This window comes from Macaca mulatta, chromosome 16 (assembly GCF_049350105.2).
Source record: "Macaca mulatta isolate MMU2019108-1 chromosome 16, T2T-MMU8v2.0, whole genome shotgun sequence".
NCBI lineage: Eukaryota > Metazoa > Chordata > Mammalia > Primates > Cercopithecidae > Macaca > Macaca mulatta.
This window is the reverse complement of record NC_133421.1, coordinates 43,543,572-43,569,466: the sequence shown is the minus strand read 5'-3', so window position 1 is coordinate 43,569,466 and position 25,895 is coordinate 43,543,572. Positions and strand designations below refer to the sequence as shown.

General features: G+C 44.0%; 1 protein-coding gene and 1 long non-coding RNA gene across 2 annotated transcripts in view; one reads left to right on the top strand and one right to left on the bottom strand.

The window, feature by feature from the left end:
- The window catches only part of ASIC2 (acid sensing ion channel subunit 2), a 1,127,000-nt gene that overhangs the window by 117,413 nt on the left and 983,692 nt on the right, over nt 1-25,895 (top strand).
- The window catches only part of LOC144335438 (uncharacterized), a 41,847-nt gene continuing 39,158 nt past the window's right edge, over nt 23,207-25,895 (bottom strand). The window contains exon 4 of the long non-coding RNA XR_013406291.1: nt 23,207-25,431. This is a non-coding gene — a long non-coding RNA (uncharacterized LOC144335438). The remainder of the gene's footprint in view (nt 25,432-25,895) is intronic.

The following is a 25,895-nucleotide window of genomic DNA, read 5'->3' as shown; positions in this document are numbered from 1 at the left end:
CTGTCAAAGTTTCTTTATCTGTGGAATGAAGGTAGTAACACCTGCCTCATAGGGCTTTACTAGGGTTGAATGAGATTAGAGCTGTATGTTATAGGGGTACAATAAGTTATAATAAACAATTTATTTGCAGTCTTCCATCCACTGTGACCCCCCTCTGCTCATATTTACCCAGTAAAGAACTTGTCTTTGGAGTCTGTCTTAGACCCTTTGTGCAGTTATAACAAAATATCTGAGATTGGGTAATTTATAAAGAACTGAAATTTATTTCTCACAGTTCTGGAGGCTGGGAGGTCCAAAGTCAAGGTTCTGGTAGACTCAGTTGCCTGGGGAGGGCTACTCGCTGCTTCGAAGATGGCACCTTGATGCTGCACCCTCTGGAGGTCCTCACATGGTGAGGAAGGTGGAAGGGCAAGTGAGGCAAATGCTGTGTGAAGCCTCTTTTACGAGGGCCTTAGTTCCATCATGAGGGAGGGGCTCTTATGGTCAAAGCATCTCTGAAAGGCCCCACTTCTTATTACTGTCACATTGACAATGCCTGAATTTTGGAGGGGACACATTCAAATGATAGCAAAGTCTACCAGATCAGTGTGTGAGCTTCTGCAGCAGTTCAGAATCAAAATCTGAAGAGTGTGTGTGTGTGTGTGTCACAGAGAGAGAAAGAAAAAGAGAGAGAGAACTGCAGAAAGTATCATGGGGATTTGTCTCCTAAAGAGCCAAGAATTACTTAGGAAAGAGACAAATAGAAGCAAAAGGAAAGGAGGAGGATAAGAAAGAGAAAGGTGAGTGAGTTATGAGATATACTTTGGGATGAGGAGTTGATTTGGGGCATGAATAGAGGGTGTATTAGTTCGTTCTCACATTGCTGTAAAGAACTACCTGAGGCTGGGTAATTTATAAAGAAGAGAGGTTTACATGACTCACAGTTCCACAGGCTGTACAGGAAGCATGGTGGAGGAGGCCTCAGGAAACTTACAAGCATGGCAGAAGGCAAAGGGGGAGCAGACAGGTCTTACATAGCCAGAGAAGGAATAAGAGAGAGAAAGGAGAAGTACCACACACTTTTAACCAACCAGATCTCATGAGAACTCACTATCACAAGAACAGAAGGGGGAAAGTCTGCCCCCATGATCCAGTCACCTCCCACCAGGACCCTCCTCCAACATTGGTGATTACAATTTGACATGAGATTTGGGCCCGGACGCAAATTCAAATCATATCAAAGGAGCTGCAGGAAAGCTATGAGGGCAAGAGGAATGTAAAAAGAAGAGTTAACAAGGGTTGCTATGGCTTATTAATGAACCACTTCTTCATGCCAAAAGATCAGTAAAAATCACAATTGCTTTTATATTCTATTGGCTACTGGCTGTTTTTTTTCTTTTTTCCATGGGAAATTGCACAAAGATCAGACTACAGGAACTCTAGATTATATTTGGGTTACAGAGTTGACGTGTCTAGCATAGCACTTGGCACATAGCAGATACTAATTAAGTGGTAGTTATTAAGAGATGTAGAGAATTTCAAGGGTGGATCCTCAGCGATTGTCCATCTTACTTCCTAGTAATATTTTATGTAGGATAAGTAAATGTTATTGACTCTGAGCAGGTTGTATAGGTGGGATGGGAGGAGATACCTAAGTGCAGGAAATTTGTGTCCAAAACCCTACTCTGGGAACAGCCAGTGATAGAGGGGAATTAATAATAGGAAACAGGTCTGGTGTCATTAATGTTTTGGCTGAACTTGAACAGAATGCTGGGAACTGCAAGTGCAGAAAAAGCAATCAATTAAAAGCAGTTTAGGGTTATGTACAGCAGAAACTGACCAGAGATAGAGAGGCTTCTCAGTAATAAAGCCCCAGGGAAGTGGTGTTTAATCCTGGCTGCACATAAAAACCACTTGGAGTACTTTAAAAAATACTAATCCCCCACTTCGAGAGACCAAGGTGGGCAGATCACAAGGTCAGGAGATCGAGACCTTCTGGCTAACAGGGTGAAACCCCGTCTCTACTAAAAATACAAAAAATTAGCTGGGCGTGGTGGCAGGCACCTGTAGTCCCAGCTACTGGAGAAGCTAAGGTAGGAGAATGGTGTGAACCCGGGAGGCGGAGTTTGCAGTGAGCCGAGATCGCGCCACTGCACTCCAGCCTGGGCGACACAGCAAGACTCCATCTCAAAAAAAAAAAACACCAAAAAAACAACCCCTGGCTCCATCCCCAGTCAGTTCAGTTATAATTTCTGAGACTGGGCCTGGGCATCAGTATTTTTAAGATGTCCCTAAGTGACCTAACACTGTGAATCTCTGCTCTAAGGTGTGGCAAACTCAACGCTGATCTCATCTGCTAACTCTGTAGTGATCTGATCCATGTTTAGAGGAAGGGAGAGAGAGATGACAGAAATAGCAGGGGCTTCAAGGGAGCGAGAGTTTCCTCCCTCACTTGGACACTGGGTTTGTAGCTTCCAAAAGACCTGGCCAGTCACTGGCAAGACTCAGCTCAGGCCTGGGGGCAGAGATTCCAGAGCCCTGCGCTAGGGAAAAGAAACTGGTGAGAATTAGGTTGAGGGGCCAGACCTGATAACTGGTGGGCAAGAGTCCAAGGCAGGTATCGGCCAGATAATGCTGGAGGCAGATCCAGGGCAGGGGCCATATAGACTTTTCTGGAGAGATTGAAATCTAGTACTTATGCAAGATTGCAGGACCCTGAGTGATGGTGGTAGTGAGTGATGGCAGTAGTCTTTTTTTAAAAAAAAAAAAAAAGTTTGTTATTTCAATAGGTTTTTAGAGAGCAGGTGGTGTTTGGTTGCATGAGTAAGTAAGTGGTGACTTCTGAGATTTTGGTGCACCCATCACCCAAACAGTGTACACAGTACCCAATGTGTAGTCTTTTATCCCTCGACACCCTGCCACCCTTTTCCCCGAGTCCCCAAAGTCCATTGTATCATTCTTATGATGGCAGTAGTCTTGATACTGTTGAGGAACATGGGGACAGGAATGGGTGGGAGTGATAGTCATGGTATTGGGTGATAATAATTTGCTGGTGGTGGTGATGGTAGAGTGATGGTGATTGTATATATAACCAATCACCACAAACTTAGCAACTTAAAACAATACACATTTGTCATCTCAGTTTCTGTAGGTCAGAAGTCTGGGTGAGCTCCACCAGCTCCTCCAGTAAGGGTTTCAGGATGCTGAAATGATGGTGTGGGTGGGGCTGCATTCCTTCCTGGAGGTCCTGGGGAAGAATCTGTTTCCGAGCTCCTTCAGGTTGTTGGCCAAATTCAGTTCTTTGCAGTTGTAGAACTGAGGGCTTCATTTTCTTGAGGTTGTCAGATAGGAGCTGGGCTTTGCTCCTGAAGGCTTCTGGTTTTTTCTCGTGCTTTCTATATTGCCCCCTCTGACAACAGTACATTGAGTTCCTCTATCTCAATTTTCTCTAACTTCTCCTTCTGCTTGACAGGTTTGACTGAGAGAGAAAGTTCCCTGCTTTTAAGAGCTCATGTGATTAGATTGGGCCCACCTGGATAAGCCCCAGCACTCTCCCCGTTTTAAGGTGTATGGTCTCAATTGCATCTGAAAGATACCTTTGCCATGTAACATATCTCTAGGTTCTAGGGATAAGGGAGTGGTTATCCTTGGTAGAGGAGGGCCATTCTGCAGTGATGATGGTGACAGTGATGGTGATAGTGATGATGGTGATGGTGGGGCAGTAGGCCCCTCACTTTTTTTTTTTTTTTTGAGATGGAGTCTTGCTCTTTCATCCAGGCTGGTGGTGTGCAGTGGCACTGTCTTGGCTCACTGCAACCTCCACCTCCCAGGTTCAAGAGATTCTCATGCCTAAGCCTCCCGAGTAGCTGGATCTACAAGCGCGTGCCACCACACCCAGCTAATTTTTTGTATTTTTAGTAGAGACAGGGTTTCGACATGTTGACCAGGCCTCAAGTGATCTACCTTCCTCGGCCTCCCAAAGTGCTAGGATTACATTTTTGACAAAGGTGTCTTTGCCCCACTGCCAGGTCAGGTTCCCATTGGCTCAGGGACTAAGTGTGACTGAGCCTATAGGGGATGGCAGTAGAGGACATGGCAGTTTCCGGCCAGCTGGGCTGCAGGTGGTGAGGATAGAAGCAATGAAGGAAGGAATGTGGAAGGCAGACTTATTTGTGACCTTCACTAATCCTTTTGTCTTTCACCCTGACTCCCTTTGGTTGTTTATTACCTATTTATCTGTACACACCTGCTCCCCTCCATTCTCCCACACTGTTCTGTAAGCTCCTGAGGACACAGCTTGCTCTTCCTTGCCCTCTCCCACAGCGTTGAACACAGAGCTTCCTCTTAGTAGGGAAAAGAGGGTGGGGAAGTTACAGTGGTTGAATGCTGCTGTGTGCCAGGCATGTTTATATTTATTATCTAACTGCAGTGTGCCTCCATCCCTATGCCTACTTTACATATGAGCAAACTGAGGCACTGGTAAGTTACATGACTTCCAAGTACACACAACCAACCAGCAACCCGCAAAACTAAGTTATAAACCCAGTCATTTTTGCTCTGCAGCAGTGTGCTGGCTTTCACTGTAGATGCTCAGCAGAGTCCAGTGCACCCACCGACTGACAGAGAATAGGGAGAGCCTGCCAAAGGAGGCGGGCCTCGCTGCTTCCCCATCTCATCGCTGTTCACAGTCCTGATCTGGGGCCCTGAGATTGAGTGAAAGGTGGGCGGTTGGCTACAAGATAATTCTGTTCCTTGGTAACTGTCTGTTAGAGCACTTATTTGTTTCAGCCTGTTTCAGGTAGGTTTTCTCTGGATTTAATACATGAAACAAACAGCGTGTTTGGCTGCAAGTCCTGGGAGAAAGATGGGAGGGAGGCTTAATCAGTCAATGTCATTCCAGCAGAAGGCTCTCTGTATGTGTGTGACCCTGCCTCTGGCAGCTGCCACTGCCAACTCCGAGGCCGGCCGCCCCTCCACACTGCAGGGCGTACTGAGCAGTTGCTGATTATTCTCTCAGGCTGCAGCCATCCCTTCCCTGTCTGTAGGGCCCAGTCCAGGGTCCATGTCCAACATACTCGCCATGGCCCCCTTCCTTCAGAGAAAGTAGTCCCCCAACATGCACAGCTACAAAGCACCTTAGAGGCTATCTTTTCCAATGAAGTGGTTTAAAATCTCTCTTATTCTTTTTCAGGACTGGAGCCCCTGTTTCCAAAGACACCCCATTGCAGTGATGATTGAATAAACAAACTCATTGAATCTTACACTCTTAATAGATAAACTATATGGTGTGTGAATCATATCGCAACCAAGCTGGGGTTTTGTTTATTTGTTTGTTTCTAAGACATTCCAAGGCTAGTACAGTGGCTAATGCCTATATTCCCAGTGCTTTGGAAGGCGGAGGCAGGAGGATTGCTTGAGGCCAGGAACTCGAGACTGGCCTGGGCAACATGGTGACACCCAGTCTGTACAAAACAATTAAAAAAACACAGCTGAGTGTGATGGCATGCACCTGTAGTCTCAGCTACTTGAGAGGCTGAGGTGGGAGGATCACTTGAGCCCAGGAGTTTGAGGCTACAGTGAGCTATGATCGTGCCACTGCACAGGCTGGGTACCAGAGTGACCTTGTCTCTAAACATACATACGTACATAAATAAGACATTCTAACACAGGAGAGGTAGGAATTGAAGCTGTTGTGATTGGATTGGAGGAGGTTCACACAGCCTTCTGCTGATGCTATGTATCTGATTGTCCCTCATTTTACTACTGAGGAAACTGAGCCCCAGAGGTGGAAGGTGGATTGTCCAAGTTAGTACTATCAGATGAAGACAGAGCCTGGGCTAAGCTTGTCTCCTGAGTGCTAGGATGATGTTCCTTCCCCACCAAGTTAACTGACTTCCCTGTTAAGGAGGGAGAGAAGTACATGGCCCCTTGAATCTGGAGAAACCTAGAGAGAAGGGGAGGCAAAAGGGACTCAATATTAAGAGTTTGTGATCTTGGAGATTTCTCAAGGAATGCGCCATAGACTGAGCCCAAGGTTCCTGCACATGAGTAGGGATTCTGTGAAGTTAGGATGGGAAGGAGAGCAGGCAGTGATGAGTTCTGTGGAAACTACCTTCCATGATCTCCGCACCAGAGCCCAGCTCAGCCATACTCTTGAACTTGCATCTGGGGCAGTGGCCCTCAAGGGTTAGCTGAACTGGAGTTGATGACATTTGAAGATCTGAGATGTCAAGGCAGTTAGAGTGAAGAGGCTGCCAGGTGGAGTGGAGCCATTTATTCATTCATCCAACACATATTTATTGAGCCAGGTCTACTATGGCCCAGGGACCACTGGATACTGGAAAACAGCACAAAATACATTGATAAAAATCATGACTTTGGTCATGTAAACTACAATTAAGCTGTTAATATTAGTGTGGTAGATTAAATGTAGCCACAATTTTTTTGCAAAAAAATCAAGCGATGAGGCATTTTTCCCTATCCCTGAGACCAGTCTCACTTTGGGACTTGCTTTGGCCAAAGCGTGTGGCAGGAGTAATGCCTCTGGAGTCTAGGCCTCAAGAGTCCTTGTAGCTTCTGTTTTATTCTCTTGGAACCTGGAGATCATACCGTAAAGAAGTCTGAGATGAAAGACCATGAAGACAAAGGCCCAGGTGTCCCAGCTGAGCCCAGGCCTCAGAAAACTTGCAGCTGAATGCAGCCACTTGAGCAAGCTCAGGTTAGAACTACCCGGCCAGCTCTCAGAATCATGACAAATACAGTCATACTTTGGAGGTATTGTGGGTTTGATTCCAGACCACCACAATAAAGCTAATGTCACAATAAAGTGAGCAACACAAACTTTTTGGTTTCTCAGTGCATATAAAAGTTATTGCTACACTATACTGTAGTCTATTAAATGTACATTTGCATTACTTCTAAATAAAACAATGTTTATACATTAATTAAAAATACTTCATTGCTAAAAAATGTTAATGATAATCTAAACCTTCATCCAATTATAATCTTTTTGCTGGTGGAGGGTCTTGCCTCAGTGTTGTTGGCTTCTGACTGGAGGAGGGTGGTAGTTGCCGAAAGCTGGAGCGGCTTTGGTGATTTCTTAAAATAAGACAACAATGAAGTTTGCTGTAGCAATTGACTCTTGTTTTCATGAAAGATTTATTTGTAGCATGTGATGCTGTTTGATAGCATTTCAGAATTGGAGTCAGTACTCTCAAATCCTGCTGCTGCTCTATCGACTAGTTTATGGAATATTCTCAATCCTTTGTTGTCATTTCAACAGTATCTTTGCTAGAAGTAGATTCCATCTCAAGAAGTCACTTTCTGGCCAGGCGTGGTGGCTCACGCCTGTAATCCCAGCACTTTGGGAGGCCAAGGCGGGCGGATCACGAGGTCAGGAGATCGAGACCATCCTGGCTAACACAGTGAAACCCTATCTCTACTAAAAATACAAAAAATTAGCCGGGCGTGCTGGCGGGAGCCTGTAGTCCCAGCTACTCGGGAGGCTGAGGCAGGAGAATGGTGTGAACCCGGGAGGCGGAGCTTGCAGTGAGCCGAGATCATGCCACTGCACTCCGGCCTGGGCGACAGAGCGAGACTCCGTCTCAAAAAAAAAAAAAAAAAAAAGATCGCACCACTGCACTCCAGCCTGGGTGACAGAGTGAGATTCCACCTCAAAAAAGAAAAAAAATCCCTTTCTTTGCTCATCTATAAAAAGCAACTTCTCATCTGTTAAGGTTATATCATGAGATTGCAGCAATTCAGTCAATGTGAGAACTACAGTGAAGTAACTTTATGATTGTTCTTAAACCTCAGAAAGATGTAATTTCAAGCTCCACTTCTGATTGTAGTTCTCTTGCTATTTCTACCACATCTACAGTTACATTCTTCACTGAAGTCTTGAAACCCTCAAAGTTACCCATGAGAGTTGGAATCAACTTCTTCCAAACCTCTGTTAATATATTCTTAATAACATCTAGAATGGTGATTTTCAATTTACTTTGCCCAAATCCGTGAGAGGAATCACTATCTGTGGCAACTATGTCCTCATGAAATGAATTTCTTAAATAACAATAATTGAAAGTCACAATTACTCTTTGATTCATGGGCTGCAGAATGATTGCTGTGTTAGCAGGCATGAAAACATCAATCTCCTTGTACATCTTCATCGGAACTCTTGGGTGACCAGATGCATTGTCAATGAGCACTAATATTTTTACAGGAATATTTGTTTCTGAGCAGTAGATCTCAACAGTGGGCTTAAAATATTCAGCCAACCATGCTGTAAACAGATGTACTGCCAAACAGGCTTTGTTGTTCCACTTATAGAGCACAGACAGTGTAGATTTAGTGTAATTATTATGGGCCCTAGGATTTTCAGATAACAAATGAGCATTGACTTCAACTTAAAGTCACCGACTGCATTTATACCCTAACGAGAGTCAGCCTGTTCATTGAAGCTTTGAAGCCAGATGTTGATCTCTCCTTTTGGGTTATGGAAGTCCTAGATGGCATCTTATTCCAATATAAGGCTATTCCGTCTACACAGAAAATCTACTGTTTAGTATGGCCACCTTCGTCAATTATATTAGCTAGATCTTCTGAATAACTAGCCACAACTTCCACATCAGCATTTGCTGCTTCACCTTGCACTTTTATGCAAGGTGAAGATACATACTAGGAGATTATTTTTCTCCTAAGTCTTATGAACCAACCTTCGCTAGCTTCAAACTTTACTTCTGCAGCTTTCTCACCTCTCTCAGACTTCACAGAACTGAAGAGAATTGGGTCCTTGCTCTGGATTAGGCTTTGGCTTAAGGGGATGTTGTTACTGGTTTGATTTTCTGTCCAGACCACTAAAACTTTCTGGATATCAGCAATAAGGCTGTTTCGCTTTCTTATCATTTGTGTGTTCACTGGAATAGCACTTGTAATTTCCTTCAAGAACTTCTCCTTTGTATTCACAACTTGGCTAATTTTTGGTGAAAGAGGCCTAGCTTTTGGCCTGTTTTGGCTTTTAGCATGCTGCTAAGCTTAATCATTTCTAACTTTTGATTTAAAGTTAGAAATGTGTTGCTCTTCTTTTCCCTTGAACATTTAGAAAGCATTGTAGGGTTCTTAATTAGCCTGATTTCAATATTATTTGGTCTCAGGGAATAGTGAGGCCAGGGGAAAGGGAGAGAGATAGGAGAATGGCTAGTTGGTTGAGCAGTCAGAACACATATACCATTTATTGATTAAGTTTTCCATCTTATATAAGTGAGATTCATGATGCCCCCAAACAATTACAACAGTAACATCAAAGGTCACTGATCACAGATCACCATAACAGATATAATGATAATGAAAAAGTTTGAAATATTGTGAGAATTACCAAAATGTGAGAAAGAGACACAAAGTGAGCACATGGTATTCGACAAATGATGCTGATAGACTTGCTTGATGCATAACCTCTAACTTGTGAAAAACACAGTATCTGTGAAGTGCATTAAATCACAGTGCAATAAAATGAGGTGTGCCTGTAATAAAACTATTGCTGTTTAAGCCACTGTGTTTTAAAGTAGTTTATAACACAGCAATAGATAACCAAAATAATGAGGCACATTTCAGGTTTTCCTTTTATTCTGATAAACTAAACTGTTAAGCTTCCTGATGAATATCTTAGACTTTGTAAAATTTTAAAAGCACTTACAATTTTTGTTTATCTGTGATCTATCCTTCCGATTGTTTAAAGTAACATATAAACATGGTACAAATATCCAAACACTGCAGGCAGGTAGAAAACAAAACTCAAAGTCATCTTCCACAGCTGGATCCCCAATCCATTTCTTCAAAGTTAAACACTGTTAGCAATTTCTTCTGATCCTTCCAGTAAAGATAGGTCATACAGACACATGCATATCTATAGCTATGCCAATATCCATAACCATCTCCTTTTTTATATATAGCAACTGTATTATATATACTGTTTTGCACTTTGATGGGGTTTTATTTTCACCAATTGTTTATCTCAAACACACTTCCATCACCTGGGGACCTATTTCATAATGTTTCACTGTAAAGATGGATTCATGATGGGCAGTTGCATTGTTTCTAATCCTGAATATGCACATGAGCACATCTTAGTGTACTTTTGCTTACATATCCATGGATATTGCTTGCATGTTCAGATGAAAGGACACATTCATCTTATGTTTTGAGAGGTACATTTATTTTGACAGTCCAATATAAAAAGAGGTTTGTGACCATTGTAGCATCTGCCTCTATATACTTACAAATGTATTACCCCTTTGAGCCTCATGGTAAGCACGTAAGTTGATCATCTCCCCATTTTATAAAAAGAGAAACTCAATCTTAAGAGGTTGGGCATTTGCCCAAGGTCACACAACTAGTTAAAATTTTTTTTTGTTGTTTGTTTTTTGTTTTTATTTTGTTTAACCTAAATGTCTTACTATTTCACAGGGATGAAAGGGGTTGGCAAAGTCCAAACCTAAAACAAGCTAAGAAAATCTTATTACAAAAGGAATATAGAATTATAGTTGCCTCATTCGTGTACTCTTCTGTGGCCATCATAGGGTAGCTGATTTCTCCAGAACACGAGATTTTTGAAATGAAGAAGATGAGGGCTTATTGTAAAAAATTCCACATGATCCCTATGAGGAGGGAGGAGGCAGCAGGTTCTGAGATAGGAGAGCAGATGCTCTGTAGCAGAGCCTTGCCTCTGGGCCTCCTGAAGCTGCGATGAACCATGCATGGCCTGGCCGGATGGCACTCCAACAGGATCACACTCAACGTTCTTTGTCCTGGAATCCCTGGCAGGCTCTCGGCTATGGGAGCCTTGCATTTCCTGTGGAATTCAGCTGTGAACTCAAACCTTGACAGGGCAGCCCAGGACACTACAGGGGACTGTGATGAGGTTTAAACTGGAGTCTCTACCCTTACACATTGGAAGTAAGAGCCTTTCTGTCACCCCAGATTCTAGCCCCGGACTAAACTAGATGAAGAGCGGGGGCAAGCTGGGCACAGTTTCTCATCCTTGTAATCCCGGCACTTGGGGAGGCCAAGGCAGATAGATTGCTTGAGCCCAGGAGTTTGAGACCAGCCTGGGCAATGTAACAAAGCCCTGTATCTACAAAAAGAAGAAGAAGAAGAAGGAGAAGGAGGAGAAGGAGAAGGAGAAGGAGAAGGAGAAGGAGAAGGAAAAATTAGCCAAGTGTGGTGCTGCCCACCTGTAGTCCCAGCTACTTGGAAGGCTGAAGTGGGAGGATCTTTTGAGCCCATGAAGTCGAGGATTCAGTGAGCCATGATTGTGCCACTGCACATCAGCCTGGGTGACAGAGCAAGACTCTGTTTAAAAAAAAAAAAAAAAAAAAGGAATAGTAGTATTTCCAGGAGAATTAAGGCAGAGGGATCTGGGATAAAGGAAACTACTAATTGTAAGTGAGTACCCAGCATGTGCCAAGTATTCTATATGCATTGTTCCCTTTAAGCCTTGCAACATGCATGGGGAGCTATCAATGTCCCCAATTCAGAGATAGGGAAGCAGAGGTTCAAGGGCTCAGTTTTCAGAAGTGGGCCTCAAAGTCTGGACCAGATTGGCAGCTAGGGTGTTCTGGGCTTCTGTGCTGAAGCTGCTTGGTTCCTGCCTGCCTGTGGCCACGTTTGGTGTTTGAGAGCAGAGCAGGGCTGAGCCTGCACCTAGGTGTCTGTGGACGGAGCCTGGAAACTAGCCAAAGCCTGAGAAAAGGAGCTCATATTTAGGGCACCCTTTCTTACTTTACCCACTCCCTGCATTCTGCTCAGACATCGCATAGCCAATGTCTCAAGCTCCTGCTGGTGGCACCCCAAACTGAATGCAAAGCCCAGAAACTTATTGCCAGATGAGAGAGGCAGAGTGGCATAATGGTTAGAGCATAGGCTCTGGCCAGACCACCTGGGTTCACATCTGGGACCTTGCCACATGGTAGCTATGTGTGACCATCAGGTTAACCTCTCTGTGCCTTGATTTCCTCTCCTGTAAAAAGCAGATTAAAAGTATTACTTACCTCATTTAGGTTATTGAAAGCAAGAAATAAGTTAATTCATATAAAGAGCTGAGAATAGCACCTGGCACATAGTAAGTACCCAATAAATGGAAATTTCTTTTATTACTCTCCCAAACTATCATGTCCCAGTAATGAACCAAGAGCAGCTCTGGGAGAGGAGAAAGGGAAGGGGAGACTCCCTTTACCAAGTTGACTCTCCCCTGTGGGGTGCTGGCTATCCTAAGGTCTCTTAGCCAGATAGACTGGCGGACTCCCTGCTTTGAAACTGCCTGGTGTCCATCTGTCCACAATGTATCCCACACCCCTTATCTATCAGGGCCAGGCACACTGAGGGCCACAGCGTAAAGAAAGCAGAGGCCCTCTGACCTATTTTGCAGGTGCCCCCTGCCTGGAGAGTCCACGCCACGTCTTAGGGTAAAGGTAGGACAAGGAAACCAGGTAAAGAGAAGTCCCAGGCCCTCCAGTCAGAAGCCTTTTCAAATGCTGACTCTACCCTTCAGCAATGTGGCCTGGAGAAGCGACTTACCCTCTTAGATCTCCAGTTTTATTTTCTTCCATAACATCACCCATGTGGTGTGACTGGCAAGGAATAGGCCTTCAGTGGCTTCTCTATCTGGCTGCCTGGCCCTGAAGCCCCTCGTCTTGTCTCAGCACAGCCTTTCATTTGTTCATAAACTGCTTATTCTGCATCTTCTATGTGCCAGGCACTGGGAATACAGGGATAGTTAAAACAGACACAACCTCTCTCCTCAAGGGTCTTATTGACCCCATTGCATGTATGGCCAATTGCAAAGGGGACCATTACGAGCTATAGGAACTGCCCCAGGAAGAGGCCCTTGCAGAGGACTTGGAAGGGGATGAGCCTGGGAGGCAGAGCATTCTAGTCCTACAGTCTGTGTTCCAGTTGGATCTCTCAGGCCCACTCTTTCCCACCCTTCTAATGCTGTGCTCCACCCAATCCCAGGGACAACATCTTGTCTCAGCTCCCTGTTGACATGGAGACTCCTCTGACAAGCTCTCCCTCTGGTTACCCCAGGATTCCACTGCCAGTTGGCCCCCATCTGTTCTTCCTCTCTTTGCCTGGAGCTCCCAGGCACATCTGATTCCATCAAATCCAATTTTCTCCCTTTCCATCAGGATCCCCACCCCAGGGGGGTTAAGCCAGGGCACATGATCAGCTATTTCAGTGAGGCTGTCCCCCTTACTTCTTCCTGACTCAAAGCAGGGGGGCTGCCTCCTCCAGAGCCTGGTGGGGAAGTGGGGGACATTGCCCTGAGAAAATGGTGCTTTCTATTGTCATGGCAACTGTTGCTAGGTGTCACCAGGAACCCACACTAGAGCTTGACCTCCCCAGGAAAAAAGCAGGGCTGTGAGTAAGACCTGAACTCTTTCCCTGGGTTGAGTTAGTTTGCCTCATTCATTCATTCAATCATTTATTCGATAAACATTTTCTATGTACTGGGACTGTGGTGGTCTCTGGAATTTATAAAAAAAAAAAAATCAGTCTCTGTCCATAAGGAGCTCAATATAGTAGGAAAGAAAAAATGCAAATCTAAGGTGATGTTAGACCGCATAAGGGTTATACTGAAAATCTAAACAGGGCTCTTTGAGACCAGAAAGAGGCATTTAACCCTTTCTAAAGGCTGAGAGGGCTCATCAGGAAAAGCTCCCTAAAGGGGGCAACAGTGGTGTTGAATATTTAATTATTTAAAGCGGACAAAGAATCATGGAGAGGCCATGCAGCCTGTAGCAGTACCCAGACCAATTGTAGGACATGCAACAGCATGAAAATGTTGGAGTAAAAATAGTCTGGAAAATCCTTTGTATTGCATATGTTCAAGGGAGTTGCACCAGAGAAGGCCGAGATGTTTAGTGGAGATTGGCTATAAAGATGCTGGGACTGCATCCTTCAGACAGGTAGCTACTGTGGAAATGTGGCTTGGGATGGCACATTACAATTGGAAGCATCAAGATACTTCTGTGGGGTGGGTCATGGTGGTTCGGGGGCCTGGAGTTTCTCATCAATAAGGTGTTCAGGTTTCTGTGACCGCTTGAATGCAATGGATTACAAGGAATGAGAAGGAAATCTGGATTGACTTCTAGATTCCTCATGGCTTGGTGTCAGGAAGGGATGGTGGTGCACATAATCAAAATAAGGAAAGGGAGCAAGGAGGGAGCTGGTGGCAGAACAGAGAAAGGATAGTAAGTTCAGTCTGGCCTCCTGGAGGTGCCTGCAGGAAGCATGAGTGAAAATGTCCAGCTGACTGCTATTGACCTGAGATGTCAGGTGCAAGGCACGGGTGTCCATGAGGGCTGAGACCAGGACCTTGGGACATAGGAGTATTTGAAGAGTAAACTGCCGAAGACTGAGAAGGAGCACTCAGAGAAGGGGTGGGGAGTGGGGTGAGTGGTATCACGGGAGCCAGAAGGGAGTGAGCCATGGGGTCAGATGCTACTGAAAAGGCTGGTAATATGAGGACTAAAAGGAGTGCATTTGATTTGGCAATTAGAGAGCCCCTTGGTGACTTTGCTGGAGAGGTTTCCATGGAGCGGTGGAGGCAGAGGGCTAAGGAGTGCTGGGAGGAGTGGAGGCGGAGGCCATGCCTATTAACCTCTCCTTCAAGGAGCTCAGCGGCGAAGGGAAGGAGAGATGGGCTAGGGAGGAGGGCAGGGGATGGAGGATTTCTAGCATGTAGGGAACTCAAACACGTTGTGGATTATTGAGAAGAAGCCATGGGAGGGGAAGGTTGAAGACATTGGGCTATGAATGGGAGGTGGAGAGGTAGCCAGTGTTGCCTGTGAACTGGATATGTTGCTGGGAGTTACCTGCAAAATAGAGTGTAGTCCTTTCCTCAGTGAGTGACCTGAGCATAAAAAAGTAGACCTTAACTGGGAAGGAAGGCTGGGGACAGGTAGGAGGAAGTGATGGGCATGAAAATAGAAAGGGCCATGGTGTGTGCATCTATGTCTGTGGCTGCATTTCTGTTTCTGTGTGTCTGTGGGTGTGTGTCTGTATATGTCTTTGTGTGTGTGCATCTGTGCATGTCTGACTGGAAGCATCTGTGTGTGTCTGTGTGTGTGTGCATGTGTCTGACTCGAGACATCTGTGTGTGTCTATGTGTGTGCATGTGTCTGCCTGGAGGCCTGTGTGTGTCTGTGTGTGTGTGTGTGTGTGTGTGTGTGTGTGACTGGAGGCATCTCTGTGTATGTATGTGTGTGTGTGTGTTCATGTGTCTGGAGGCATCTGTGTGTGTCTGCGTGTGTACATGTATCTGCCTGGAGGCATATGTGTGTCTATGTCTGTGTATGTGTGTGCATGTGTCTGCCTGGAGGCATGTATGTATGTGTATGTGTGTGTGTGCATGTGTCTGCCTGGAGGCATGTGTGTGTGTCTGTGTGTGTGTGTGTGTGTGTGTGTTTGTGCATGGTCTGCCTGGAGGCATGTGTGTGTCTATGTGCGTGTGTGTGTGCATATGTCTGCCTGGAGGCATGTGTGTGTGTCTGTGTGTGTGTGTGTGTTTGTGCATGTGTCTCACTAGAGGCATTAAGACAACACTCTGAGCAGGGGTTGCAGTGGATTGAAGGAGCCTGGAGTGTTTTATTGGTACGTTGTTTAGGTTTTTGTAACCACTTGAATACATTGGGTTGTGTGTGAGTGGGTGTGCCTGTGTGTGCATCTATGGGTCTGTGTGTTTGTATGGGTGTTTTTCTGTACGTGTCTGTGTGTGTCTGTGTGGTTATGTCTGTGTATATCCCTGTGTGTATTTCTGTGTGTGTGGGTGCGTGTCTGTTTCTGTGTGCCTCTCTGTGTGTTTGTGTATGTTTGTGTGTATCTGTGTGTGTCAGAATCACATCATAGGGCATGTGCCAAAGTTGAAAAAACCCTGAGACTTCACCTAGGCCAACGTCAACACAGTTGATCAAAAGAAGGAACCAGTCCCAGAGACATGGAGGGATAACTCAAGGTCCCAGAGAACAAAGGACAGAAGCAGCTGCACTCTGGTCTCCAGATGGACTGTGCGCAGCTTGAGCACCCAGGATACAGCCCCGTGGTGAGTTCTTTTCAGAAGGGGAGGCCACTAGAGGCTTTAGAGCTTGCTGGCACCACAGGGGCTGGTGCTCTTCTTTCCCAGAGCTCATTTGGGTTATATCAAAATTGTTCCACAGTCTGAACTCAAAGGTCCAGCCCCGGATAGATCAAAGTCACCTGGGAATGTTTTCCCTGAGCCCTGGGAAAAGCCCGACCTAAGGAATGACCAGGTGATTCACATCCCCACTGCCTGATAGTTAAGGGCTGACTCACTCCTCTCCACTGGCCCAGGAGCAAAACCAGATACGTGGAGCCTCCCCTCATACTCTGGTGCTCAAACTCATGTGTGACAACCCTCTGTGCATTGCAAGTCAGAGTGGGTCGATGCTGCTGTTACAGCGGGAATTTCATTTCCGCCTGGATGTCTCATTTTGTCATCTCATTTGGTGACAAATCAAGGTGATTTATAGGGAGCAAGCCTGCATTTAGTGTGATGGTCTCATCCAAAATGTTAGCTCCTCATGCACCCCTCCCGTTACTGCCCTGACCTCACGCAATGGATATCTGTGCATTCAGAAATAGAGAAGTAAGGCTGGGGGTCTGAAAGCTCTAGCTCATTCCAATCCCCAAATTCAGGTCATTGCCACTGAGATGGGCAAGAGCTGATCTAAGCTCCTCAAGGCCTGTTTTTAAACATTTAGCAGAAATGCCCCCTGCTGCAATATAAACCAGCATGTGCTTGGGATAAATGGTACTTACTTCCCTCAGAGCAGCGCGGTCTAATAGAAATATAATGTGAGCCTCAGATGTGATTCACATTTTTCTAATAGCCACATTTTAAAAAGTTAAAAGCAAGGGGTGGAATTAGTTTTTATAGTATCTTTTACTTAACCCAATATATCCAAAATAATATCATTTCAACATGTAATAAATATAAAAAATTATTAAAGAGATATTTTATATTCTTTTTTTGAGCTAAGTCTTTGGGACTCTGATACGTATTTTACATTGACAGCCATTCTCGTTTCAGACCTGCCACACTGCAGGCACTCAATAGCCTAGTGTGACTGGTGGCTTCCATATTGGGTGATGCAGCCTTGGGGCATCTCTAGGCTGCTGCTATACACAAGGAATATGGTTGTTCTTTTAGATGATGCTGAGCTGAGGGCTCTGGATATCAGTTTCTCCATCTGTGGTGATATTCTCTGTTCATTTGACTTCCCAGAGGTGGTTTCAGGGTCTCTCCAAGTCAAATAGGACTCCCACTTTCTGGACTGTTATTCTGAATGATAAAACAGGATTACAAAATGGTGGACTGGGAAAAAACAAAAAGATGAACTGTGTTAAATATTTGCATTGAACAAATCTGTGTCTCAAATATCCCAAAATGGCCACATCTGTTTATATAACCTCATTTAGGAATCAAAAGTCTAAGTTTGAGGCTAAATCCAAATGTGAGGCCCCAGGCAAACGGCTTTGATGCCCAAATGTCCTTCCTGTCAACTCTCTCCACTTCAATAGTCTCCATTCTGATAGACTGCTCATATTTGAAAAACAAATGCAAATGTTCTGTGCAAACTATGTACATGCTTGGGATGGGTGGGGGAGCTGCAGCCTTCACTTTGGGCAAGGAAGAACCAAGGTGCTGGAGAGGGGTTTCTGGAACTCTCAAAGCATGGAGGAATGGGAGGGAAGGGCCTCCACACAGGGGCCAAGTGTGTGAGTACAGGGAGGGAAGGCCCTTCCCTTGTCACAACAAGTTCCTAGATATTTGTGACTCCTCAGGCCCATTCCCACAGCATTGGTCTCTCTCTCTCTCTCTCTCCTTCTCTCTTAGACAGACAAACACAGGTTCAGCTTGTTGATTTTCTCTCCTTTCTGCCTAATTATGGCATGGTTTATAGAGAGCTACTGCATACCAGTCATTTGCAAGAAGAGATGATTGTCTTGCCCTAGAATCACTCTAAGATTCAGAAAGGACAAAGAAGATGAATGAGTCCCTCCCCTGGGTGTCATCTTGTCCCAGCCTCCATCTTAACAAGCTGTAACTCAGTGCCAAGGATAGAGGATGAGATTTAACAAAGAGACTGATTCATGGCTTAGCTTACTGTAGAACAAGTTTGGGCAGGTCATTTCAACTTTCTGGTCTTTGGTTTCTCCATTCTGACATGGTGCCATCTCCATGAGAATAGGAACTCTGCTTAGCACAGTGTCTGGAATAGTGTAGCGACATAATTACTGCATTTGGAGAATGGTTAAATGTATGTGTCGGTAAAATGGGATGAATAACAATACCTGATTTTTAACTGATTGTTTTGAGCCAAATGGGGAACTGTACCCTACATACGCACATGAGTCACCTTCCCAGCGGGATTCATGCTAAAGGAAGAACTAATGGTTTACCTATTTAGAAACTCAAAGAAACTGAGTGATTGAAAAATGAACCAAGGAGTATGTTTGTGTGTTGGTGGGCGTGGGGTGCCTTCCTATGTAAGACATACTAAATACATTTTCATTGGGGATATTCAGTGCATCTTACCTAGGAATTACCATTAGGCAACTGTAAAGCGTTTCTGCTTCTAAAATCAGCAAGCTCTTTTGGAGATGCTTTTGGGAACACCCTGCAAATGGATTGGGAGAAATGAGGTTTGATGCCAGTCCTTGGACATGCATGCTCTAGGAGACAGGATGCAGTTTCAAAGTAGTGTTGAAGAGGAGAGGTGGCACAGAATACTGGAAAGACCATTGGACCAGGAGTTAGGAGACCTGGGACCTCATTCTAGCTCTGCCATGCATTCCATGTGATATCAGGCAAGTAATTTGCCCTCTGGGCTTGGGTTCCTTCTCTGTTAAGGTTGATGTTGAATGCCAGATAATGTCTTCTGGCCTTTTGAGCACTACTCTGAGTTAAGTGTAAGCCACTCATCCCAGCACTCCCAGTCTAGAACACAGCTACCTCCTTATTCTGCCAGAGCAAGAAGTTCTGTGTGTAGCATTGGCAGTCAGGGAGAGTGAATTTCCATTCACTTCACAAGCACATTCCCCTCCCCAGGGTGAGTAGTTTAGCAACAGTGAAGATGCTGAAACCTGACTTTGGCAGAAGATGAGTTCAAAGGCTCCTTGACGGGGCACATCCTCCAATCTAGGAGTTGCCTTTTTTGACAAGTAAGTTTAGGGGAATGAACTCCAGATTTAGGTTAGGAGACTTGAGCTCTAAAATCATTTTTGATGCTAACTCTCCTGTCACTTCAGACTCTTCCTTCCCCTCTCTGGGCTGCTGTTACCTTCCATGAAACGATGCCATTTGCTTTGATTATTTCAGAGTCCTTCACACTGTGGTCTTCCGTGTCATATGCCTTCAGTGAGGCAAGGTCAAACCAGGACGAGGGTATCTGGCTGGTTTCCCACTCCTCTAGGCAGCATGTTCATCTCTGTAAAATATCACCACTAGATGGTCAGGCGTTTTAGCTGCCAAAAATAGAGATCACTTCTGACAGAGTAGACCTTGACCAAATCTCAAGCTACTCAGACATCACTTTGCAAAACAAACAACTAAAGGAAAACCACCCACCAACAACAATAACAACGAAGACCAATTTATCGAGTTCCTATGCCCAGAAGTGTAAATCTGCCCTCTCCACGGGTCGGCCCCTTTTGATATTTCGAGTTTTGTCTTAGAGGTCTACTCTGATGTGATCATTAAAAATGTATACATGTATCAAATCATCACATTGTTCCCCATGAATACGTATAATGATTCTGTATGAATCATAAGTAAAAAATAAATATTTTTAAAAATAAGTGAAAATACCTTAAGAAAAATAAGACAACAATGGCTGTCATCTAAGAAAAACCTAAAAAGTAGGTGATATGAGCCTGATTTTCAGGTGAGGAACCTGAAGGTTAGAGTAATCATTTAAAACTCAAATTCAGTCATGTCACTTCCCAGCTTAAAACAAGTCAACACCTTCCTATTGCACCTGGAAATGAATCCATACTCTGCCTGTCTCCTCCCTCCCATTTCATCCTGCATTGGGTCACACTCTGGGCTGCAGTCACCCTGGCCTCTGCCAGAGCCTGGTGCATGCACGCCAGACTCTCTCCACCCCGTGAACCTTTGCACATGCTGATTCTTCCTCCTGGAAAGCTCTCCCAGCTTTTCAGCTGGAGGGCTCCTTCAAATCCTAAAGACTTCAGCTTTAAATGCCATCGCCTCAGAGAAGCCTCTTAGGAGAATCTTAAGTAATCCCCTTCTAGCAATTAGTCTTTATCAGGGCACCAACTGCATCCTTCACAACGTGGTTCACAATTTAAATTTCTTATTGAGTTGCTGGCTTATTTATTTTTGGTCTTTCCCATTTGGCTATAAGCCCCAGGAGGGCAGAAACCATGATTGTTTATTCACCCTGATGGATCTGATGCCTAATACAGTGCATGGCATATGCATATGTGGAAAGCAGACATGTTTGAAGGGCTCTAGCAATGCAAATAGGACTCAGATGAAGGTCTTTGCTTTCAGAGATCTCATGATCAAATCAGGAAGGGGCACAAAGAGATGGCCACAGTCGAGTATGATCTTTTCTCCAATAGATGTAAGTAAGTGACACTACAGCATCAGGGTACACAATTGTTAACTCTGCAGGCAAGGGCCACCGTGAGTAGTCAAGGAAGACTTTGCAGCAGAGATAATGTTTTGGTTTACATGTTGAAGACTAAGTAGAGATTTATTTGTGAGAGCTCCAGGTAAAAGCGTTCCAGAAAGGTGGGTCTATATGAATGATGGCCCAGAGGTGTGGAGAATAAGTGAGAATGAGGCATTTGGAGGAAAGTCAGTGTCTTTATGTGATGTGTATAGAGGAGCTTCTGAGGGGCAACTAGAAGTGGCTAACTGTAGCAAGCTCAGGAGACTCAACACTATCCTAAAGATAACAGGGGGAAAGCAAAAGGCGTTCAGTAGAGGAATAATCATATTTAAGTTTAGCTTTTAAAAACTTTTTTAAATTGTAAAAGTAATTCATACTCACTGTAGAAAAGTTTGCAGATAATAGAAACATATTGAGAAACCAATGATCTGTGGCCAGCATGTAGGTTAGCCACACTGGCAGTATGTCCAGCACCAAGCTGAGAAAGGGGTTAGAGCAGGCTGGGACCAGAGACAGAAGAGCCCTTTATAAGCCTTACAGGAGTAAAAAGGGAGAGATGATGAGGGCCTGAGCTTGGATGGAGGTTAGGTAAAGGATGCTGGAAACTTTTATGAAGATGAATCTTTTAGGCAAGGGCCAGAAGTGGGCTATGGGAGAAGTGAAAGGGAACTGTGCTCACCCCTCATCCCCTGAAAGAGATCTGAGCACCTAATGCATAGCATTAGGTCTAGTCTAGCATCATGCATAAGCATGAATGTTTGATGGCTTCCTCCAGAAGCCTCCTGTGGTCCTCTAGCACATCACAAGAACATCATTCATGGCAGGAAGGTGAAATGCAGTGAATCTGGGAACTCTACCTCCCTACCCCCACCCACCACTCATGCTGCCATGATTACAGTTAGCTATAAAGTAAGGGGTCTTTCTTGTGTGCAGAAATGCACTGTGTGCCACATGGGACATCAGAAAAGCAGGCCTACAAGGGACCTCAAAAATCATCTAGTCCAATCCCTTATCATTGAATGGACAAGAAGCTCATATTTACTCTACAATTGTTTAGTCTTTGTCCTAACTATATGTGGCAGGTATTGGTCTTATTCTCACTTAACAGAAGTGGAAACTGAGCCTGAGAGAGATTAAGTATCTCATGTAAGGTCACAGAAAAGGCTATGGCTACATTCAAAGTCAGGTCTCTCTGACTACAGCTCATGTCTATTCTACAGCAGCACATTATTCCTCCTTTGGAGGAGGGAACTATAAGCCAGGGAGATGAAGAGTGGCTTGCCTGAAGCAAATCTTTGGCAGAACAAGAACGACAAGACAGATCGCTTAATTCCTACTGCATACCACTACTTCTTGGGCTGTTTCTAGTCTGTGTCTATTATGGGTTTGGCTCTTCACTGACTGATGTGGTGGGAGGGGATGGTGGATGCAGAACCATTCCTAGACAGCTTATGATCTTCCTAAGGAGGTGGCTCCAAAGGTCGTAACTAAAATGACTAGCACAGACTGGCAGCCTTCTTTTTCCTTTTCCTTCCCCCATCTCCCATACTTTACTCCTTCTCCTTTTATCAACTGGTCATCAGGGCTGAGGATAAGGATAAAGTACTCAATAAACTCTCATCCAAAGGGTCCCACTGTAACTGGTAGCCAGAGTAGGAAGGAATGCATGAAGGAGGTATTTCAGGAAGGCACTCAAACCATAGGCACCAGCATTCTGTAGTCGACCTCAAGGTCAGGCATGAGATGGCCAATTGCACGCTGGCTGCTTTAAGATGCTGTTGCATGGACATGGGCAGAAAAAGGAAGCCAGGGAGGGTTGCAAGTCAGGCCAAGTGCCAGTGATACAGAAACACACAGTCTTTAGGGCCAATATCTGCTTCATGGGAGGACACAGGATAGATCTGACTGACTTTTGCTTGCTGTGGTCAGAGGCAGTGAGAGAGAAGAGCAGGGGTGTTGGACCCAGACAGACATGGGTTCAATTTATAGCACTGATAATGTATAGCTGTGGGACCTTGTGCAGTGATTTAACCTCTGAAAGTTTTCTCACCTTTAAATGGTGAGGAAAATACATATGTGAAAAGTATGCGAAAGAAAACATGCAAAGCACCTAGCCTTGCTGGAATCCTCAGTTAATCATGATGATGATGATCATGACAATGGTAATGATGATAATGGTGATAATGGTAGTGATGAAGACTGATCACAGTCTGCCCTTCTTTTTGAGTATCTTTGGAAAATGAAATCTCTTTGATTCCTGCTAATGCTTTAAGCTGTGTCAACCAACAGATGGGTTGGGGAGGTGAAGGGGGATAACTGAAATATTTAGCTCCTGCTCTGTACCATCTACTACAATAGGCTCACCTGCATACTTTTTTCTTCATCTCATTTCTCATGAGAGTCCTGTGAAATCTGTCTTATCATCCATATCTTATGAATGAGAAAACTGAGGTCAAAGAGGTTAAGTCATTTTCTCAAAGTCTCACAGTAATTAAGTCACAGAGCCAGGATTTGATATCAAGAACACAGGGCTCTCTCTTTTATTGACTGCACTTCTCATGAACTGCTTGAGACAGGATTCTATGGCTTCTCAACTGTGAGGTTTTTTGTTGTATTGGAACATTTCTGGATAAACTCTGACCCACAACCATCCCAGCAAGGAGACCTGAGCAGAAGTCCCGACAATTATACCTTGAACTGTGCTGACTCCAACAGGCATCATTCATTCCTTTTTATTCTGCTATTATTCAAAAAGTCAGCTGTGTTTATTGAGTCTGACACTACTTTTGGCCCTAGGAACAGAAAGAAGAAAGACTGGAGTGAGATTAATGATAGATAACAGCAATGTATTTGTTTGATGTGCCCTTTGATAGATGTAAATCATAGATTGTGTGTGGAGGTATCAGTCAGTATCCAGTCAGGAGAAAAACATCATACCAACTTTTTTAAACAAAGAGAATTCAGTCAAAATAATTATTAACTAGGAATAATGAATTGTTAACTAGGTAACTCAAAGAGCAAAGATAAAACAGTAAGTTATTCCAGATACAGCACAACCTTGACTGAGGAAACAAAATGACGATGTTAGAATTATTAAAATGTAGAATCTTGGGACTGAGGAAACAAAATGAAGATGTTAGAATTTTTAAAATGTAGAATCTTGGAGATCAGACCCTGCAGAGCTGAAATTGAGCTCTTTGAGGAGAGCACCTTTCCTGCTGGTGCTAGTGGTTCTGAATATGGAGGAGGCAACCTGTTTAATTTGGACTTCTGAGAAGGGACCACCAACCAGTTGCTGTTGATGTTGAGGAGCAAATACAATAAAATGTGTTCTGAAATGTTGGGAAAAATCTGAAGCCCGGATCTAACTGATGCTACAGGACCAGACTACTACTTCTGGGATGGAACAGCAAGACTAGCATGATGCTGCTAAGAAAAGGAAGCAGACAGAATGTTCACAGGAAGTAAATTGAAAGACAGGAATTTCTTCTTTTTTCTCCTACCTTGCAGCATCCCTATAGTTCCCTCTATTGGCAACATTCAACAGGAATCCAGCTGGAAAAGCAGAAATGTGGTTTATAGAGCCCTATCACAAAACAGTGTATAGAAGTGTGGGTATGAATTGATAGACAATTGTGGACAAGAATAGAGACTCAAAATACTGAATTAGTTAGAGAAGGCTGCCTGGAAGGCATGGCATCACTTTCAGAGGAGAGTTTGAATCTTGAAGGATGTGAGTAGAACGGAGTAAGAGGATAAAACATTGATGGTGACATGAGTTGTTTTAAGAAATAAAAGTAGGAATGGTACCAACTCCTCCTTGTACCTCTGGTAGAATTCAGCTGTGAATCCATCTGGTCCTGGACTTTTTTTGGTTGGTAGGCTATTAATTATTGCCTCAATTTCAGAGCCTGCTATTGGTCTATTCAGGGATTCAACTTCTTCCTGGTTTAGTCTTGGAAGAGTGTAAGTGTCCAGGAAATCATCCATTTCTTCTAGATTTTCCAGTTTATTTGCGTAGAGGTGTTTATAGTATTCTCTGATGGTAGTTTGTATTTCTGTGGGGTCGGTGGTGATATCCCCTTTATGATTTTTAATTGCGTCGATTTGATTCCTCTCTCTTTTCTTCTTTATTAGTCTTGCTAGTGGTCTGTCAATTTTGTTGATCTTTTCAAAAAACCAACTCCTGGATTCATTGATTTTTTGGAGAGTTTTTTGTGTCTCTATCTCCTTCAGTTCTGCTCTGATCTTAGTTATTTCTTGCCTTCTGCTAGCTTTCGAATGTGTTTGCTCTTGCTTCTCTAGTTCTTTTAATTGCGATGTTAGAGTGTCAATTTTAGATCTTTCCTGCTTTCTCTTGTGGGCATTTAGTGCTATAAATTTCCCTCTACACACTGCTTTAAATGTGTCCCAGAGATTCTGGTATGTTGTATCTTTGTTCTCATTGGTTTCAAAGAACATCTTTATTTCTGCCTTCATTTCGTTATGTACCCAGTAGTCATTCAGGAGCAGGTTGTTCAGTTTCCATGTAGTTGAGCGGTTTTGATTGAGTTTCTTAGTCCTGAGTTCTAGTTTGATTGCACTGTGGTCTGAGAGACAGTTTGTTATAATTTCTGTTCTTGTACATTTGCTGAGGAGTGCTTTACTTCCAATTACGTGGTCGATCAATCAATAGAAAAGGAGGGAATCCTCCCTAACTCATTTTATGAGGCCAACATCATCCTGATACCAAAGCCTGGCAGAGACACAACAAAAAAAGAGAATTTTAGACCAATATCCCTGATGAACATCGATGCAAAAATCCTCAATAAAATACTGGCAAACCGGATTCAGCAGCACATCAAAAGGCTTATCCACCATGATCAAGTGGGCTTCATCCCTGGGATGCAAGGCTGGTTCAACATTCGCAAATCAATAAACATAATGCAGCATATAAACAGAACCAAAGACAAGAACCACATGATTATCTCAATAGATGCAGAAAAGGCTTTTGACAAAATTCAACAGCCCTTCATGCTAAAAACGCTCAATAAATTCGGTATTGATGGAACGTACCTCAAAATAATAAGAGCTATTTATGACAAACCCACAGCCAATATCATACTGAATGGGCAAAAACTGGAAAAATTCCCTTTGAAAACTGGCACAAGACAGGGATGCCCTCTCTCACCACTCCTATTCAACATAGTGTTGGAAGTT